The 22672-nt window shown below is 32.6% G+C and overlaps 1 protein-coding gene across 2 annotated transcripts in view; it reads left to right on the top strand.

The window, feature by feature from the left end:
- Window positions 1-22672, top strand: part of LOC105838927 (protein rhomboid) — a 129945-nt gene that overhangs the window by 81693 nt on the left and 25580 nt on the right. The gene's annotated exons all lie outside the window — the stretch shown is intronic.

The following is a 22672-nucleotide window of genomic DNA, read 5'->3' as shown; positions in this document are numbered from 1 at the left end:
TGCGCTTTATCTCAGCGCCTTCTCGCTCGACGATAATCAGTGTTTGTCAAACTGTCGTCGTAAAACGCCGCAGTGCTGGTGACTGTTCCTACGAGAGTTTCGCGTATAAACGGCGGAAGAATATAAATTTTATGCGATTTGTAATTGTATATTCAGTATAAAGTAGGTAAAAATTAAACTAATGGCTCTCTCACGGATGTGATTCTTCTTAAAGAGGAGGATGCACTTGAAAATGAACTAATATATTAAATTAATCAATATTTAAAAAATGTTTCCTGATGTGTATCTTAAGTTATATGAAATAATTTGTAGTTGTCTAAGTGTCCAAAAAGGAGCTGAACATAAATTTTGTAAGCAATATGCATTTGCATTAATGTGTCTCGAAAATTTCTTAATTGTACAATTATTATTAAATTCTAATTCCATTCTTATTCTGACGTTTACAAAAGCTTATAGAAGATAGAAACATTATATAAGTATAAAGTAAATTACATGACGTAATTAGAAAATGTTAATAAATATAATAAAATATTAACAAAATTAATAAAAAGTCTATACATTAATAAAGATTTTAATGGCACTTTTGAAACAAAGCACTGTGAGTACTATGAAAAATGCTATGAAATACAACCAAAAACGTATCTAAAGTTTTTTGGATTTATATTATTTTCTAAATAACTTTCTGTAATCTTTCTTTTATATTTATATATTTTGATATATTAATATCAAACCATCTATTTGTATGTCTTGATTTGAAATAGATAAAAAAAGGAGAATTAATCATTGCAGAGAATGTGTGAATTTGCGACGTCAAAACATTTTGAAATACTCTCTCTCTTGTAAAATTATATACATTAATCTTTATGTATCTTTTTCTTGGGAAATATATGAAACCTAAGAAATTTTTTTTTAATTTTTAAATGATTTCTTTATGATGAATGAATTATGATTGTTCATTAAAAAATTATAATTTTATTTAAAGTTACGGGTTATTTAAAGTTGTAAAAGAAAGAAAATGATTTTTGTCAAATTATAATTACAGATCAATTTATTAAAAAAAAAACATTAATTAAATTGTAGTTAATTCTATGAAGAAAAGAATAAAAAAATTCAAAGTATCGATCGAATGGTATGAAAGAGGAATACCAAAATAGATGCTGATTTCGCAATTACATCACACTTTCTTTTAAAATAAAAAATAGGAATAAATGTCTACGAAGAATACTAAGTTTTACGTTTCGATATTGTTATATGATTTGTACAATAATAAAAAAAATCTGTTTTTAAATTATTAAATATTTAAATTATCAAAATTCGATATTCTTTTCGATTTTGGAAAGCGGCTTATAAATGGATGAATAGTAATATCATTATATTAAATTGATAATTAATTTAATACTTGTGCTAATAAGCATTTGCAATTATATTGATGATATCTTGAAACACTGCAAAGAAATTATTACGAAAAATATATTCTGTCTCTTAACTAGGATTTGACACTTGAATTTTCTTACATTCTGTGACAAGCGTCTTAATTAATTCGATCGTCAGACACATTGTAATATTTACAATGGAAATATATACAAATTATTTAGTTATGTATAAAAGTTTAGAGAGAGTTAAAATTTATTTATTGTAACTCACATATATACAATATAATTACATTTCATGTTTGTATAAATAATTCTTTGAAGTATCGTCCTTTTACTATATTTGACGGATTAAATTTACAACATATGTAAAACTTTCCCTTAAGCGGTTCATTATTATGATGCCACAAAATCATATATTTCCTACAATGTTTGACATTAATAATAATAATAATAATAATAATAATAATAATAATAATAATAATAATAATAATAATAATAATAATAATAATAATTTGCAAGATATCTGTATATTTCGTTTAAGGGCACTAAAATCCATCGTTAACGACATCCTGCATCCCTACAAGAGGGGAAACCCGCCATTGCCTGCGCTAATCCGATTTTTCCGTCTCGCCGAAAATTTAGCGTCGCGTCGCACGAGAGGAGAGAGAAACGTCGCCTTCCCCGAGCCGCGTTAATCGATTTCTATTAGCGAGAACCGCCGCGAGGCTGCCGCCACCACCGCAGCCCCGTTGCTGTTAATGATAATCTACGTGATAGCGGCCGGGGAAAGTCTGGAGCTTCATTGGAGTTTCGGCCGCGCGACGTTTATCTTGCCGAGATATCCGAAATCGTTTTCAAGAAAATACGCTGTAAATACCTTTTACCGTCTATGGTATCGATTATCAAGATGCGAAAAGCACAACCTCATTGCTAAGTCGATTGCGACGCGAGAATAGAGAATCAGTCGGGCACAATCGGAGACTCATCGCTGTAACGAAGAATCGATAGGTTTAAAAATATATTTAGGTAATATATTCCTTCTGATCTTCAACTGGAGAATTTTATTACATTTTATTTACCATATCTCGACGAGATTGTTTTTGTTTCAGCAGCGAAACGTTGGTTTACATTTTCTCATCAGATTTGCAATTAGATAAGCAAATTCTCGACGAATAAATTGAACTAGGCAGAGTATTTATAACGACGGTTATGAAGTACTATTAATTAACTGTAGTTGTTGACAGTAGGCGAGAGGAGGAGGGGTGAAGTGTAATTACAAATTGAGTATTGCTAACACGCACAGGACATTCACGAGCGTAGGAAGAAAAAAACGGGTAATTAACGCATCCGCTTGAATTCGTCGAAGTAAGCGGGGCCTATATAACGTGGTAGAGCATGGAAACGACCGTAAATTCTCGTCGGGAGGGGCCGTTGATGGTGTTGGGGAGTCCAATGACTCGCATCGCACGTCTTTTCCAATCGAACGAAAAGCTCTCGGGGACGGATAATGAAACGTACACGGACGAGCGATCGGCGTTCAAAAACGACGGGACATAAATTCCGCACTTTCGCGTACATCGCGAATGATTGACAGCTGGCGATGCTACAGCTGTTGTTTATCGCACCCTGTCCCTCTTTTTTTCTGGATAGATAGATGAATACGACAGATACGATTATTTATTATGCGCCATCTCGACGCGCGTTCGTCGCCGTGAGCAATGAGTTGAAATAAAAAATTGGAAAAAATTGATGCGTCGCTCGACGAAATCTGTCGAAGCGTCGCCAATATTATCTCGTTTTTATTTTTGCAATATGATTTTTTTTTTCCTCTTAAATAATTATGTTTGAATATAAATTTATGCGGTGTAATTAAAAAATGTTCATTAATTGTTGCACGTCTAATATGTGCCGATTGATCAATGTACAAAATTATGTACATATAATTGTTTAGCATTTAATAAATTTAAATTTTATTTATGACGAAGATTTAATTTAATTCATATAATTGCGTATAATTTTATATTACATTAATTGTAATGTAATAGATATTCACAAATGGAATCGGTATTTTTCTCATTTTTACTCATAGTTACTAAAATGTCGCATTGTATATTAACATAAGTCTAAGCATAGAAATAACATAATTAAGTTTATGACACAAAATTTGATTTTGAAATTCTTTTTTACTGGTAATAATTGCGCGATTTAAAATAGTCCTAAATTTCTTTCTCTTTTAAACTTCATGTCAATTTGACGGGTTTACGACGCGACGTGTCGTGACATGCCACGATAACGCGTACAGAATTAATAACGGCATAATGGCGCGACCGGATTACCAAATATATTTGCGCTCGCAGTTAAATTATCCCACCACCATTAAACGCAGCGGGATGCTATCAGTCAATTTGTTTAATTTCTCGCAACGTTAACGTGCCGATTATTTGCCAGTCTATCCCATCTATCGCACGGATCGATAATCAGAATCGATCGAATAAATAACAATATCGCAAGAGATTATCTGTTGTATTCGATCTTTTCATAGCCAGGACGGCGTATGCATTTATGAAATCTGATCTTTTTTTTTATTTATTTTAAAACTTGATATATCTGAAATGTAGATAGATACAACGAGGTCATCGATATTATTCTATCTTGTTGTATATCTTACTGTATAATAATAATGCAAATTTTTTTATCATTGTATTTTTTTATCTTTTCACAATTTTGCACTTATATTTTTATATTAACTTGTGAAGTTACACAAAGTGAACAATTTCTTTGAATATTTTTTCTTTATTTATTTGGCTCTACTTGTATTATTTATTTTATTCAAACAATATAATATTACACAAAACAACAGAATGTTATGCGACACATTATCTTTATTTACTAAAACAAAGTATTGCTTTATTGAATCAAACCATATTATTAATAATAATTAAATAATAATCAAATATATATTTGTTTCTTGAAATAAACAGTTTTGTTCAATTATTTCAAAGCATATATTTCTTTGTTTTTAATAAATTTTATAAAGTCTAAAGGAATTTTTCAATCTCTTTTTTCTCTGTGTGTGTATTATTATATTGTTACTAATTGAATGCTTGTAAATATATGTTAGAAAGAATTTTAATTCGAAAATAGCCATGATACTTTTTATACCCCAACATCAGAAAAATAAAACTTATGTCACAGCAAAATTTTTTTATTGATTCAAAATTTAATATATTTATCTTTTATTTGAAGATTCTGAGATCTAATTTGTATAGTAGAATTTATACAATAGTACAAATAATGACCCACATTCGTAATATTGATTTTTTGAAACTTGCTGAAGTGTGGAAATTATACCCAGGTAATAAAAAAAAGTTTAAATTTAGTATGCTTCCTATAGAAAGGACTTCGAATACATGCCGCGTCCTGGTACAGTGTTTCGCTAATGTTTCGTAAACGTTGCAGTTTAAGTTAAATCTAAAACACACACAGTAAAAGTATATATTATAAATTATGATATGAGTGTGAATGAGATTTGCATGAGAATTAAAAAGTATTATAATAAGCTGTTAAATCTTTATGTTTACATAAAAAAAATATTATCAAATTTCTACAAATATTTATTTTTCCTTTTATTGAAGAATTTTATTGAAACAATTTATGTGTATTTTTATATATTTATATAAAAACATATATAATAAAAATGAAACCTTTTTAATAATTCTAGAAAAGAAACACAATATAAACGATTTTATTTAATAGCGACTTAATATTAATCTTTTTTCTAATTTCTAACTTAATAATCTTTATGCACTTGTTTAAAATATACAATTCTATCAAAAACTTGTAGCACAAAAGCGTTTTATTATTGACGTTTTTATTTTGTAAAATACTGTTTGTTATGAGTTGCTTAATGTGTTTTTCCGTTTATTTAATTTTCTTAATTTTTTCTTATTTTTGAAAATAATATTAATTAAATCTATATACATAATGTCCTTAAATATTAATAAATTATTGAATAATTAATAACATACAGTATGTAATTAATGAAATTGTTATATGTTGTTAATAACAACAATGAACTTTTAACTGGGACAGTAAAAATTATTTTAGGTGATCGTTTACAAAAAATGGAGTAACTATTCCTGTGTCAAACGTATTATTATTTTAAAAGTCTGGGTGTATCATTCGCGTGTATAAGAGCAAAGTCGCATTTTTCGCGTACTCCGTTGCAAATTGGACAAATGCATCGTAAAACCCGGTCTGTGATACTTCAAAACATCGCCAGGAAGAAACGCACGTATAGATAAAGCTTTTTTTTTGTTTCTTTTTTCAATGGTTCTACATATCGTGATGGATGTTATTATAAATTGAAATTTTTATCCGTCACGGCTTTTAGTCGCGTGCGTTTCGCGTTGCATTATAAAATTGTAATCTTCGCTGTTTCCGCCGCGCGGAAGGTGTCTCGATTGATAATGACACCCGCGGCCTCTTTGCCCCTGGAACGAATCGGTGGTAGCCGGTTTCGGTCATCTACGAATAGCATTTGGTGAATCCTAGCTACAGCGAGGCACAACAGAGATATCAAATTAAAGGGAATAAATGCTTTGAACTCTGATACTCCTCTCCTGGATCTGTACTACAAGTTGACGTTTGCTGTGTCGAATGCGCCCATACACACCGTATGAATGATCGATATTCGTCGGTAACGATACCGAGGCTCAACAAGCATTTTCGCGTTCGATTCCATTCGTTAAACGAACGGGCAAATAAATCGTTGATGCGCCGCACCGCGCCGCGCGCATCTCGTTACAAAACGCGACAAGGTTGCATGGTCGCGCATTACATGTCACTTTATCGGATTAAACTCTTTTACTCGCATTTTATCGCTGCTGTTAGCATATAGTGTGTATCACTTTTAAAGGCATTAAAAATAGAAAAAGCGGAAATATTAACCAAATAATATACACGTTTAATAAAAAGGCAGAGGGGAGAGAATATGAAAATGCATACATAAAAAATAAATAATATAAAAATATTTTTGGCTTATTATTAATATTTGATAGTGGTTGGGGATAGTTTAAGTGAATTTTTAAAAATTATAATACGCAGCTATAATGAATAATTTTTTAAAATAAAGGATAATTTATTAAGAATTTTTAATTTTTTATAGGGAAATGTTTTTTCATGCTTGTTAACGCATTAAATATACAGTAGAATAAATAAATAGAAAAATGCTTCAGATATCTATTTTTAGAAATATATTATTTTTTTAAATATCGCTATAAATATAGCAATATTAAAAAATATATATATTTCTAAAAATAGATATTTGTCAAGTACTGCGTTTACTCTCGTGTGTGTTTTAATTACAAATAGAATCGTTCTATGATAGTGCTTTCGAAATCTTAGGATTGGAATTGGCAACCACTCGCATTCAACCAAGAGATATCACTTGCTAGGTTTGGTTATTAGGCAAGGTGATATGACGGGTAACTAATTAACGTGATTATACGCGAGGCACGGTGGTTCGGTCGGGTGGACCAAAGCGTTTCTCAGCAACGAGACAACGAAGGAACTCACGTGAGGTACTATCACGTTCGGACATCTTCGATATATCCTGTTACCTTGCATTATCGGTCCCGATTTGGCAATGTCCAGTGTTACGGCAATGGATTGAGTGGTTGCATAGGAATATTGTGATGTATCCTACGTCTCTTAGGATCAAGACATCAATCTATGTAATAAATCTAACACCAAATTCTTTTGTATAACATTTTTTAAATAGAAGTGTACGAAATAAAATAAATGTAATAGATGTTTTTATAAAAAATAAAATCTAATATTTTTATAGAAATAGCAATATATCTTTATAAACATCAAAGTTCGAAGTGACACGTTTTATTCTGGTTTTTTATATTATTTTAATAGAAAAGGTTATTTTTTTCAACGTTGACACATTTTTACGCATGGTGCGTGACACAAAATATACATTATAGTAAAATGAGATGTATGATTTCGAAAAAAAAAGTCTCTATTACCTCTGATGATATGCTGGGTCTTAAATAGACAATATTTAGGTCACTTATCTTTATCACATACCAAACGTTAGTTTAAGTAGTAAATAGCTATATATTTTAATATTATCTGGAGATTGTTTGTTTATATGAAGAGCACCATTCAGCAGTGTGAAAAAAAACAAGACGAAAGAGAGAGAGAGAGAGAGAGAGAGAGAGAGAGAGAGAGAGAGAGAGAGAGAGAGAGAGAGGAAGCAAAAGGGGAAGAGACAGAGATAGCAAATAATAGGAAGGGTAGAAGCGGGTAATTAACGCGAGTATGCGTAAGGCGTGAAGACAACGCGAGTCTGCTGCTACCGAACGTCTATAGATTTTCGTCCATCCGTCCGTACTAATGACCACATGCTAGTGGCTGGTGCATTTCACTGACCGATGAACACGTCCAGACGCGACTGCTGCATCTACCGTCTCTCTCCACATCTCTCATTTCCTTCTCGAATCCATCTCATTGGCTGCCGTGCTCGCTGCATTATATCATTTATCAGAAGCACGAAGATATTTCAGTTTGTGAAAATTAACGGGTGAAATTAATTAAAAATGCCGACGAGCTAAGCACTTGTCTTGAACGTTTGTGCTTCCATTATATTATTTGCAGTTGAAAAAGATGTTGAGTTGCGAATGAATTCTTTATGAGAATTTTCACGATCATGAAGCGCACCGTTAATGAAGTTGAAAAAAGAATATTGATATTTTTGTTTATTTTTCTTAATAATTGATATGTACTAACGCTGCTAAAAATAATTGTGATTGACATACATATATTTGTTTCATATATTATATCGTTTCTGATGGTTATTTTTATACATATATTTGTATTATTTTTAGTGTTATTATTTATATTCAAGTTTATACGAATGAAGATAATATTATTATATCTCGTCATAAATCTCTTTGTTAGGTCTTTGCGAAATATGAGCTTTCCACACACTATTTTTACAGTCTGATGCATCATACAATATTCAGGATACACCGCAAACTAAAAAACATAAATGTAAACTGGATCTCCGGTTTGGTTAGGATGCTTTTAGTCGGTGTAACAAATATCTCCCTATCGTCACACAGCGTCCAAAAAAACCTGTGAAAAATAGTGTATATTCGTTGTGATGCTGCAACAACGAATGCAATTTTTGCGCGATCGTTATGCGCACACATAACGTAATATTTGGTAGTATTGTATTTATATAAAGATTTTCGTATCAATAAGACAACTTGGATATTTAATTTATCAATAATTAGTGGAACCTCTGTCTATATTTTCTGAAAAGTTAAATATAAAATAATTTCTAAAGATATATATGTAGATATATATTTTTGTATAAGTATGTACTTTTATATATATTAAATAATCTTATTTTTTATTGCACAAAATTTAATTTTGTTTAAATTTCTTTTTTATTTTATATTAAAATTAATTTTTTAATTCGCGTTTGCAATTGAGATGTGATACTATAACATTTTTCAAATATTTTTCAAATTTCAAATATTTTGGTTTAAAACATTTTTTTAATTAATTATTTTTTTTTTAAATAAAATATATGAGATTAATTTTGTCTCTTTGTCTCTCATATCTTTTAATTCATCAATGTTTTTTTAAGATATAAATAGAAAAAAAGATAAAATCGACATTTAAAATAAATCGTAATATAAAAAAGGTCAGTCTTAATTGTAATTCTTACTAATGAGAGAATGCAGCGCTGCTGAAAAGTCACACGTTCGTGAACATTTCTGTATGTGTGCGCGCTATAATCGAACGCAGAAAATTCGTGGAAAATGTTTTTCACGTTGCAAGCAGCAACGCTGAAAGCAACGACCGAAAGCATCGTCGATTTTTCCCGCGTCAGACGTTCGGAATAATTATCGATTCACAAGGAACCTGGACAAATAGGACTGCTGCTCTCAAATCTTTTTTTGTTCAAACTGTTATCAACACTTTCTGAGAGCGCCCGATGGAAAGAATGAAGGGAAAACCGAAGTGTACGCGCGATTAATAAAGCGCGCTTGACATCATTATCCTCTCTCCGAGATCTCTGATCTTTGTCGGTGTTCTGCAAATTTCCTTGGCGATCGCGTTTTATTTTGGAATTTAATCTTCACAGGAAGCCCGTCTATCCGCGATAGCGAAGGAATTATAGAACATAATTCCGACCGCTGTAATACTTTTAATACTGCAACTTGCAAGCTTATCAGCTTAAATGAAACTACAAAGCTTCGATATTCAGTTCTCATCTCCGTACGGATTTGTTATTTTTGTGAAATTGAATTATTTGTATAAGTTTTTATTTTTTTTTTATTGAGTTAATTTTTGTTATCGTTGCCTAATATTTTCACAATCTTAATTGTTTCGTATTCGAAGAATTCAAACAAAACGAAGTCAAAGTTATAAATAGGAATAATGTGAGAGAACACCTAGCATAAAATTAATAGCGATTAGTGTGTCTTGAATTATTGCGAATCGAATGAATTAGCACTTTGTTACATTCATTAGCGAGTCTATTGAGTTAATTATCGTTTGTTCGTGCAACTATCTAGTTTACGGTTAAAGCGTGCCGAGTTGGCGAACGAACCGAATTCTCGATATCTGTATTGCAACCACAGGCTAAATTAAAGACTGATTACGATATATTGAAGAAACTCTACGATCGATAATACAATCAAATTTATCGTGGTTCTGCGCGTGTCTCGTAGCCGTAGTCAAACCGACAAACGCCACAGGAAGTTCGCTAGAATTAACAACGCGAGTCGGCGAAGCGAAAGCCTTCTTTCCCCGAAAGTCGAGTAAATTAATAAGTTTGGGAAGCTGCCAAGAAGGGGTCGTAAGCACGCGTCGCTAGATCGGTAGACTTCTCTTATATACTTGGACTTAGCGGAAAGAAACTTAAATGACGACTTACCTTATCGCATCGCCGAAAATAGCTAATTTAGACAATATAAAATACCGCAGAATATCAAGCGAGTAAAATTTTGTTGAAATTTTATATAATGTTATTTCATAAGACCTATTTAATGTATTTTTTAAACTATTTACATGGGGATATTGAAATAAAGTAAGTTGATATAAGATAATATAAAATCTTTATTTCAGTTACCCATACAAAAGTAAAATATATTCTATGTATAGAATATTTGTAAATAAACAAAAAGTTGTTTGAACTCTGACGTTGAAACTTATAAAATTCTTATGAATATAAGGTCTGGAGTCTAAATAACAATTGAAAATAATGAAGAAACACTCAAAAAATATTTTCTAAATTTTAAAATGATTATTAATTATGAAAACAAAATTTTTAGTTAAGGGTACTCTATCTTAAATATTACAATTATTAATTAATCTTTTAATTTCTGGGAGTTTCTAGAGATTTGAAGACAAATATTAGCTTTTTTAAAGTTAGTAGGATTGAAAAGCGTTATTTTCTCATGAAAGTCCCATAACAAATAATAATAGCTATAACAATATACCTGGTGTAGTGTAAATCTTCCACGTTTACAAGCAGGTCGAGCGTATTAAACTGAACAGAAAAGTCCTTTACCATTTTGCAATTTTTGCAATAGTTAATGAATTATTGATTACACAGGTACATACAAAAGTGGTGTTTTTTTTTTAATTAGGAAAAAACGAGCTAATTCAGCAATTCTGACTTTAGATTTGAATTCAGCGAGTCAAAATACATAGGGATTGACTTGTTTGGTCCGCCAGACCAACCACTTTTTTCGTGTGCCTGTATAATCAACAACTCATTAACTATTGCGAAAATTGCAAAACGGTAAAGGACTTTTCTGTTCAGTTTAATTAGCGCTCTACCTGCTTGTAAACGTTGACGGAAGGTTTACACTACACCCTGTATAAATAGGCCATATATTTAATAGGTCTTAAAAAAAATATATAGTTATTTCCAAAACTTAATATATAAATTTATTTTCTATTAATTATATATAGAATTATATATCGTTTTCATGTTTTATAGAGAATTAATTTTGATTATTTCTTAATCACAGTATTAAACAGTTTTGGTTAATTAAAATTTAAAATAACAAATTTTTTTTACGGTAATCAAAGCTAAACATCGGAACATAGAAGATTACACATCAAATGTAGAACAAGAGTATTGTCTAGAACCAATCCTCATTTTGTATTGAATTCTTTTTTTGTTGAAAATTTTCCTCTGTTTTGCGTTTCACGTCTGAAAACCGTTCAACGGAAGTCACTAGATAAAGGTGTAACGTAGTTACGACGCTTTACAAACAGTGCAACAGAAGCGGATCGCGCTGAAAGCCTGCCGAACTCCGGAAAACGGCTCGCGCTATAAATTGCGGCAAATGCGTCGCTCCAGTTCCCCGTTAATCAATAGCGAAAGTTAAGGACAGTAAACTGGATCGTGCATTGTCTGTGTTTTTCCGCGCGACAATTCCTTGTCGCGAGGTCATCGTAAATCGCGCGTTCGGCGATATACGGCAAACAATGCACCCGGATTTATCGTGTTATACCAATCGCGGTGGTGCTAGAAGTACTTGATACGACAAATATTTTGGCGGTCGTAGATAGCTACGAACATTTTGATCCATTGCTGTCACCTGACGCGTGTTCCACCTAATGAATCCGTATAATACGAAACGGTATCTGCATGTTTACAGTCCGTCGGCGATTAATCCGAATTTTTACGACGCGCACCTGAGCATACATCGTTCATATTTTACGTGCGAATTTGCATAAGTTACTATTCGTTGCATATACGGACATTTTTATTATTATGTATTCTTACTATTTATGGCGACCGTATATATCAACGCTGTCTGTTTTTCTCCTGCAAATATAAATGTATGAACATGAGCGAATATAAATACAAATCTAATGTGCGCATGTATTGACTTCAACGCACAAATTTGAAATGCATTTCTGTGGTTTATTTCTCGTCAAAAGAGAAAGAGTGAGAACGAGAGAGAGAGAGAGAGAGAGAGAGAGAGAGAGAGAGAGAGAGAGAGAGGGAGGGGGGAAGAGACGAACACCATTAACTAGTCTTGTTCGTACAACTGTATCTCGTCAGAGTTTCATCTCCCGAGAGGCGTAACTCATTTAATTTTCATATCGAGCCGACCGACCGCCATAAATCTTACGTTTTGCGCGCGACGTACCGCGTAAAGTCCTGTTTTAAAATGCGCTTTAAGGCCCGCCGTAAAAGCACTTAGAACTCCGGAGGTCTGTTTCGTCAGCGCGTTCGAGACACCGTCGGCGATCGTAAACGACGGCCGGGCCACGACAGGAACGTTTCTTCAGCGGTCCTTTAAAGGCCTTTAGTGCCTTTAACAGCACTCGTAAGTTTTGATGCTTGCCTCCATGAAAAATCGCCCCTGGAGATCGGTGAAGATGCTCCTGAGCACACATCGTCAATAAATGTAAAGAATACGCTTCTAAGAGATCATTATATTCTGCGTGAACGTGTCTGTTCATACAGAACAGATGTTCAGAAGTGTTTTATACATATAGGCAAATACTGCGCTAGTGTCATCGTGCATGTACTAATTTTTATTGGATATATAAAACACATTCACAGAATCAGGCGGATATGTATGGCATTGAGTGTACGTTGGTAAAAATTTAAAGAGCAGATCGACATAAAGACTTGATTACGTAATTGGTCTATTTATAATTCGTGTTTGCATCAAAAGATGACTCACCCAGGCATGTCATTGCCCCCGTTCAGCAGGCAAAGCAGATCAGTGAGCGCTCAGTTGATTCTTTATTACGATTGGTTTCTACTTAGATCCATTGACGAACTAAGGACAAGAAGCAATCATATTAAAGAATAATTAAGCGCTGATTGATCTGCTTTGTCTGGTGAACGTAGCCAATGACACGCCTCGATGAATCATATCTTTTATGAATAGACTAATTCATTGGTGAGCCCTCGGATATTTAGATCGCACAAGCCCCCGCATTTATTCACTATTCTTCACTCTTATCATATACGGACATATACGGACTCTTAACGAAGCAATCAAGACGCGGCGAGACACGCGAGCCGATCGAACGGTATATAGATTTTTTTTTACGAGACGTATTGCCATTCCAGATATAACGCGAAAGACCTATGTATCGCGATAAGGCGTTGCTCTCATGTTATTCAAATTCAAGAATAAATCAGGACCGTCGATATCCCGGCACCGCTTACAAGCCCGTGCTTTCGCGGACCCCCCCTGAAAAATCGCGACGATACGTAACCGTCGTTATAACCAGGATAACCAGACCGAGAACTGTCTGACGCTGCCGTTTGAAAATTTCCCCTTTCGTACATGTGAAATTGGATGTGATTGAATTCTTTTTATACCGTCAGGATTATTAGATCTCCTTGAATTTGTTATCTATGTTATTTAAATGCAATCCTCATAAAACGAGATTACCATCTCCATGTGCTCGTGACGATATACTTCAAAAATTGCAAAAGAGGAGAGAAGCAATTGCCTATGTATGTACAAATATACGTAATCCATACGATATTAATCGTGAAATTCATAATAACGGTAAAATAGCATCCTTTTTTGTCATTTCTGATAAAAATATTTAATGTGAAATTCATTCGTATGTACGGTTATAATTTTTTGCGAGATTTTAAAGCATATTCGTTTCTATAACGATGAAGTTTATTCGATAAGGTTTTCAAATGTTTGAACGAATAATAAAGCATATCTCGTAATAAATATAGCAGACGGATAATTAAAGATAAACGTGGCAAATGGAAATATTGTGTTTGTAAATTGTAAATGTATTACGAGCTTGCATTTGTAAATGCGAGTAAATAAAAGTAACTGCATATTCTCGTAATCAACTAGATGAAATGTTTTGTTAACTAATGATTACGAGATTATGAGATTTTTCATGTATGAAGGGTTACGTTATACTCGGGTTAGATTACGTTACACCCAGGCATACGATCTCACGATACGATATACGATTCTCTTGATGCTCATAAATGAAGTTAATTGTGATAATAAATCTCAACTATATTAATAATATAGTTATATTACTATTAACTATACTATAATAATAGTAATATATAGTTATATTACTATTAACAGATATATATTGAATATGATAAAAAATACATATTCTTTCTGCTGATTAAAAAATAATTAAATTATACTTGAGAACGCTTTTTTTTTTTAAGAAACAATGGAATGCTTTCAATTTGAAGCTATTCTATTTGGAGCGAAGTAAACACAAACATCTCTTATCTTTTATAGGATCGTCACCTTCTTTCTAATTTGTGCCAAGTTTTCAAACATAAATTTCTCTGTTCTGTTTCTACCGCCGTTCTGATACTTTCCCATTGATCGGCGATAAAATATCGCACGTCATAATTAATTCTGTGTTAGTAGTACCACTTTTGGCAAAGCTTTTCCGGCAAGCGCCTGACAACGCTTTTTTAGTATTATGTCCAAAATGGTTTAAAGCATCAGGCAAACTACGTTCAATTATCGCGGAATTTGAAGATATGCAAAGCGCTTGTGCAAATAAATGTGGAAATAATAGAAAAAAAATATATAACTAGATAGAAATAATAAATACATAATAATTTTATAATATGTAATCTTTATTCAATGATGAATGTCGATATAATATATTTATATTATTGTTTAACTTAATCAGACGATTTAACTCTTTTATTTTAAAACATTCTTGTATTTATATATATAATTATAACAATACTGATAACTGCTTTACAAAAAGAGTGTAATAAATATATCTCTTAATAGGATTATCCACCAATTACATGATTTGCGGTAAAAGAGATGAGCTTAAATAACTTGGCATGGCGCCGTTGGTCGGGAGGACCGAGCTCAAGGGAGCCCCCAATTAATGCGGGACGCGTTTGATTACACCTTTAAATCGCGCAATTAAGCGCGACGCGCATTTCCGCGTTGACGGTGGTCGTCGCTGCGTATGACAGAAATAAAAGTCGAAAACATCGCCTTGACATCGCGGATTAAACGCGCGCGTCAGACCGAGGTTCCTCCTCTCTCGACGGCTCGCGGCGTCGCGCTTCCCTCCCCCCCTCCTCCTCCCCTTTCCCCCGATTATATTAATCGCGATAAAGTGTTTAGCCATTTTATACGAGCGCGTGCATCAATATTAGCGGCGGTGGCGGCGGGTGGCCGGGGTGGCCGCGCATTCGGAAATTACGTGCATTAAAGCTAAACAACGTAACGGCTCGCGTAATAACAACGTCTGCCTTTAGCACGGTCGCGACCGCGCGCACTGCCGCGGTAATGTAGCATAGTCATGAATACTAAATGCAAATGTTACACGCAAATGAAACGGAGAGGCTGCTGCCACCATGACACCAGGGGAGAGGAGGGAAGGGAAGGGCAAGAGGAGGAGGACGAAACGGCAGCCTTGCGGTAATTGCATTAATTTTGAAGCTCTGAGACGGCTAACGCGAGTACACGTCGTGTCGGTGAGGAACACGATCTAAATACTCCGCTGTTGGATCCGGGTGTCAAGTCACTCGCTGCTACTGTTGTTGCTGCCGCCGCTGCTGCTGCTGCTGCTGCTGCTGCTGCTGCTGCTGCTACTTCTGCCGCTGCTGGTTGGCCGCTTGTGCAAATAAGGCCTCCTGCCCTTTGCCGAAACGCGGCGTACGTCGAGCTATTTCGTTGACGTAGTATTTACTGATCTAGCTTTTTACCTGCAGCTTCCTTCGTTCTCTCGCGTTTTTTAGGAACATTTTAGAGAGAAATGCTTCGGAGAATTGCACTTGAAGCGGGACCAGTTGTCCTGGGTGTATCGCAATATTCGATATTGCGTTATTAAAAATATTTAAAATTTTGGTTTCGTATTATGCATAGAAAAATGTATACAAGACTGTTAATATAAATTTTGTTTGATTACGCAGCGGTCCGCGTGTATACGCGTGGGAACTATTTCTCTTTTTAGCCCCAACGGGAAGCACCGCGTACGTCAGCAGAAAGCTTTTTTTTTTTTTTAAACTGATGAGTGAAGAGACTATTCAAAATAGGAAACCGGGATATTCTTTCAAAGATATTTGCATTAAAAAATTACCTCTTACTTCGTAATACTTTCTTGATACTTATATATTCGCAATAAAAAGGCGGAACGAGATAAGATATTGAAAAGAATAAAATTGCGTACATTGGCTCTATTAACAATAAGAGGGAAAATGCGCAAAATTTTGATTCTTTCCTGTCTCTCGAGTTTTAGCGGAATTCTATCAAGTTAGTTGTTTTAAACGACTAGAACTTCCTACCAGGACTTGGTCCAATTCGATTTCGCTGGCGGACGTGCACGGACCATCGTATCTCGAGACAAAAGTTCTTTTTCACAATGACGACAACGACGATGATTCCTTACAAGCCCACTTATATTCTGCTTTTTCTTTTACAATCGCGAAGTTCGTGAGAATTTACTTAAATTGGGAACGTACACCGCGAAAAATTGCCTTGAAATGAAACGATTTACGTGTTTGCGCCTGTTCTTACGCGGATCCAGAAGCTTTCTTACGGTATTTCCGTTTCCGGGATCGTCGAATGCCTTCCATTCCCTGGCTCCTTTTTAAGACCGACGGCCAAATTCAATATTTTCTTATCGCGTTTACACTATCAAGTACTCGGTCGTTTGTTTACAAGCCGCAGAAGACATCGTCGTCCGCGTTTGGATATGGCGTATATAAAATAGAACGCTAAGTCTCGCCATCTAAAGTGCTTCAAAACTTTGTTTTTCAATTCTCTACTTACTTTCACAAAAGGATGAATGAAATTATTTCCGAATTATTTTTCTAAAATTGTAGCGCGGTATAATGAAATTTCCGTCCCGAACCAAGTAATATCGCAGAGAAATCGTGAGAAATTTTTCTTCCTTTTTTGATCAGAATTTTGTCACTTAATTGAGTACCGAAGGTATTATTCTTCTCTTGCGAAATGTAATTCTTGGGAATTACGGACTTACATCACTACCGCCTCGAAAATAAATACAGAGAGGAGTACAGAGAACAATATGTGAGAGGAGAATAAGGGAAAAGGAGGGAATTGTTTCAGCGCTAATTAACTCTTGAAGCGCATTCGTCTTCGAATGAAAGAAGCAAATTGGTCCGGACACTGTAACGGACTTCCCGTTGCAGCAGCGATGACGGATCGAATGTAATCGCGTTTCCCGTGCGCCGCGAGCCAGAAAACACGCGGGACAGGAAGCACGGGAGACGGTCGCCGTAATTCCACGTAACACCGTCAGACGCTATAATACCGATGTAGACCGAGAACTATTTGAAATAGCGCCGTAATCGAGACTTGTATCTTCCGTGCGCTCGCAAACGTAGTTGAATTTCATAATTAATCGCTTCGTCCTCGACAGACGTTTGTCAAGCTTCTTCACGGACGGATTCCGCGACTTGGCTTGGGTGGAGTTTCCGTTCTAAATCGCCGTAGACGGTAGTCACTCCCGGCGAACTCCTCTCGGTGAACGCATGAATTTTCGAATATCACGAACTCGCACGACAATTCTGGAGCATGTCGGACGAAAGCTCGAATCGCTCGCGCATGCATTACTCCTGTGAAAAATGAAACATAAAAAGAGTACACGAATCAAACAATGTAAAAGCTTGAAAGATATTTGAGACGCGTTTGCGTTATGTTTGAAAGGTAAAATATTTTTTAAGTATAATATATCCATTTCTATTATTTGGTTTATTTTTATTATGACTATATATATGTAGTTATTTATAATTATAAAAATTAAATCAATATTTTTATAAAATATATCATGTTTTCTAAAAATTATTGCACACACACACACACACACACACACACACACACAAATTATATTGCAATAAATAATATTAGTATAAGACTTATATATGATAACAATCAAATTAATAATAATTTCAATAAAATATGTTGATTGCAAAAATAAATTTAAGCCAGTTTTATTTTATTTTGCTAATCTTTTTATTATTATTATTTGTTAATTATTAAATATTTTATTCCTTTTTAAATAAACTATGAATGAAATAAGTTTTAGTTAATAATACCTTACACACACACACACACACACACACACACATTTTTATTTTATTATTTTATCTTACGAAAACGCAACTTACTTTCAAAGATAATACAATTTAAGAGACGTTCAGATTTAGATACCAGTTATCTAAATCGTATTTTTGCAAAAAACTTATAATAAATGAATATATTATTAGTGGAAACTTTTTTAAGCATTGTAATCAATCTGAAACATCAAGTTACAATTTTCAATATTTTACGTACCATATCAGTATCTAAAGAAAAGTGTAATGAAAAATAACTTATAAATGGTACGTATTTGGAAATTCTCCTTTTTATTTTACATTGCAACATAAGAAATATAGAAAGAGTTAATTAATTTCCAATCTTGTGCATAATTTCATGAATGATCTGCTAATTTTAGTCATTTTAATTACATTAATTTTAAATTTAAGTGAGATTTAAATGCTTTAGTTTAATAAAACGATTCAATTAGAGTAGAGGGAACGGAACAGAGAGCTGATTAAGTGGCAGGAATGCAATGAGAAAGAGAGAGAGAGAGAGAGAGAGAGAGAGAGAGAGAGAGAGAGAGAGAGAGAGAGAGAGAGAGAGACAGACTTGAAAGTATTCTCTTGTCGACAAGCGAAACGCTGAATAACACGCTAAACGATTTCTTAGCCGCCGTGCAATTATTTTATACTCTCAACGAAGCTGTGCGCTTTAAATATTGCTGCGAATATAATGACTTTTCCTTTTGTCGCTTCAACTCATTTGAAATAGCTTAAGGATTGTAATGCTAATGCATGTATTTCATGTAATTTCAATCTACAATTATGCGTAGGTTAACCCCAAGGCGAGAGTAGCGCAACTTCATAAACGCCAAAGGGGGTATCTTATACAAAAGTAACGATTAATGAGCATGGAATGCAGGAAACTTAGTACGATGAAAAGGGAAATATTTGCATTTGATGTTTTAGAGTTATTACCGATATAATAAATATACTAAAAGTAATTTGTTATCATGTTTAGGGATATACACAGAAAGAAAATTTATGGTAATAATTGTTGAGAATTGATACTAATTTTTTTCTGTGTATGCGTGTTCTTTTAAGTTGATTTTAATGAATAAATGAGAAAAAGAGTTTTAAAAAGATTAACGCTTGTAGCAGGAACTATTAAAGATCTTCAAGCTTTTAATTTCTTATTAAAAGTAATTAAAAACTGTCACGCTTAGTAGATGATCTTACGACGAAATGATAAAATAATTTTCCATTTTTCAACGTAAAAAATGAAAAATTATTTTCTCACTATAATTTCATGCACGTAGTCACATAGTAAATATGAAGTAATGAGAGAGCAGTGCAAAAATAAACTAGATGAGTGTATAATAAATTTCTACGAAAAAATTTGACTGTAATTGATAATTATCAGAAATAAATATATTATACTGTGAAATATTTTTATAAAAAATTGGATTGCTGTAAGATTTTTATATATTTTGAATTTTTAGCCAGGTATATATGATAAATTATGTACATCAACTCTGTGTATGCTCTACATTATTTTAAAAAGTACAATGGATGCATTTTACGCTACATCTCAGAGAAAGGATGAAGTTAATGCGATTCAATGCCATTGTGATATGGCTTTGTCGTAAAATTATTAATTGTTTAATTAATAATTTTACGACAAAAGATTTAATTTCGAAATAATTGAGAGTTTGTGCTCATAACAATAATTTATATGACGTACTATAAAATTGTACGTTATATGCATGTCTCGTTAAGAATCTATATACGAGATTTGTTGAAGTAGGTACTATTGCATTTTACTCTATTAATAAAATTATCGAAAATTTTCTAGAAAATAAGTTTTATTTAAATCTAAAAAATTAATTTTGTTTATATAACCAAAATAAAATGTTGATTTGCTATATTGAATTTCCTATTTGTAATTTTTGATTTTTTGTTGCAGATTTATTATCTTAGCAACTTGAAAACACACACACGCACGCGCACGCGCACACACACACACACACACACAGACGTATATATCAACTTACATGTGAATATAAACAAAATTTATCATACTTTACCATATTGAATCCACCATTTTTAAATTAACTAATTATTTTTTGAAATAGCTTTTAAATTGACCTTCAAAATGAGCCTGAAAAAAATTCGTTATTTTAATTTTTATAAAAGATATATGTATTTTTTACTTCTATCTTTATAAATATTTGACGAGGTATGCAAATCAAAAGGTAAAATTTACAAGAATTTACATGTTTATTTTTTTGTGAAGAGTTCTATTCTTCCTCTTTAAAATGAGAAATTTATTTTTGTGGAAGATATGAATTTTTTAAGTACTGGTACATATATGTCCATTAGGCACAAAAGTGCATAAGTAATAAACTTTGGAGCATTTAATATACATATATGTAAAATAAAAATATATTTAATGATATTTAATTATATAGTTAACTATTAAAATATAGTATTTTACAATATAATTATATGTCGTATTTTTTAACAAATATTTAAGGATTATTTAATTTAATTTAAGGGTATAAGAAATAATGAATTATAATTGATCTACGTAATATTACAAAAGAAACAACAAAAATGTTTAAAGAAGTATTTTAAGTGTAGAATATATTTATAGACATTTATACATTTTTTTAGTATTTAAAAGATTATAGTCAGAAATTATTCCTCAATATTCCGAATGATCGATTGCAATTAGCCATTAAAATTCAATTTGTAGCTTGGGAAGCAATATTACATTCAATTGAAATTCAGAGATGGAATAATTGATTACGTTTGTTATCGAGTCTGGGTCCCCAACGCAAATTAGTGAAATTCATAATAAGAATTTTGATCATTACATTTCACAGCTTGCTCTAGTCTGAAGGCGTTTTAATTAAACAGATAGCACGCAAACGGCGCAGAAATGTAATTTATTTCCGTGTGTGTTGGTGTGGCAGTACGTTAAATTATTCTTCAGCGATTTGCTGAATAATTTACGTCTCATGCCAAAACAGCATCTTACATACTCTCGTAGACGGAGAAATACGTTTAATAAATTTCTGCAAATGTAGCAGCGAGAGTTACCTCCTGTAATATCTTTGACAGTGCAGGAAAATTACAAACGCGTGTAAAGACGCATGGTGTAATACTGTTTTATTTTAGGTCTAATATAAGAATGTTAAATGAATAAATATATAATAAATTTACCGATAGAAAAAAATAGTTGTAATATTATAATTAATAACTTATAGTCATTTTTAAATCTAATTATATTTTTATAGTTATTTAACAATATAAATTATAGTTTGTTTGAACTATATTAAAGTTCTTATAATCATAATATTGGTCTATGCAATTTATGATATACCATAATCAAAATGAAGATTATAATGTTTGTATATTCAAAAGATGTAATTATAATTTGGGCGCGTGCGCGTGACATACACACACATACACACACACACGCGCGCGCGCGCGCGCACTCTCTCTCTCTCTTTTTCAAAGTATGTTTTTGAATATTACTTTGTGTTTAATATTATATAAACTCGTATTTCATTATTTTTTGAAACAGTGCATTAATTTTAATGAAAAATTAATGCAAATATGTAATATATTACTATGTTATGTGTAGATTTTATACTTATGAATTTAAAGTTAAGATAATATTTCTTCTATTATTTGACGAAGAATTATAACTTTTGTGAGAAAGAATTATAAATTGTAATATATTAATTTATATTTGATTTATGAAATATTATAAAAATATTTATACACGATATTTGACAACAATCTCTGTTTGCATTAATATTTTATTGATTTTTTGTAAATAAAATATTAAAAAATAAAAATAAAAATAATAGAGAAATTTATTGAAACAAGAAAAAGACAATTTATAAAATATAAACGAGTATTGAAATGTATCCTCTTGAATTGAATCGAAAATAGGATTAATACGTTTAGATCTATATTTGACTCCATTTAGTTTCAACAATTTCAACGCGGTATTTACGTTGTCATCGCATCTCTCGATTCTCTCGATTTGTTGCGAAATGTCAAGGCATACCGCAAACGCTCGTTTCGAGCATCTCCGTAAAATAACAAAATTATTCCACGTGTCCTCGTGCAATTTTTATTCGCGCCCGTTTCACATCCGAGGCTTTATAATATTTCAAATTTTATTTTGACACTGCGA

This window comes from Monomorium pharaonis, chromosome 2 (assembly GCF_013373865.1).
Source record: "Monomorium pharaonis isolate MP-MQ-018 chromosome 2, ASM1337386v2, whole genome shotgun sequence".
NCBI classification, from domain to species: Eukaryota; Metazoa; Arthropoda; class Insecta; order Hymenoptera; family Formicidae; genus Monomorium; species Monomorium pharaonis.
Note: the sequence above shows the minus strand (reverse complement) of the source record. Positions and strands in the feature narration are given on the sequence as shown.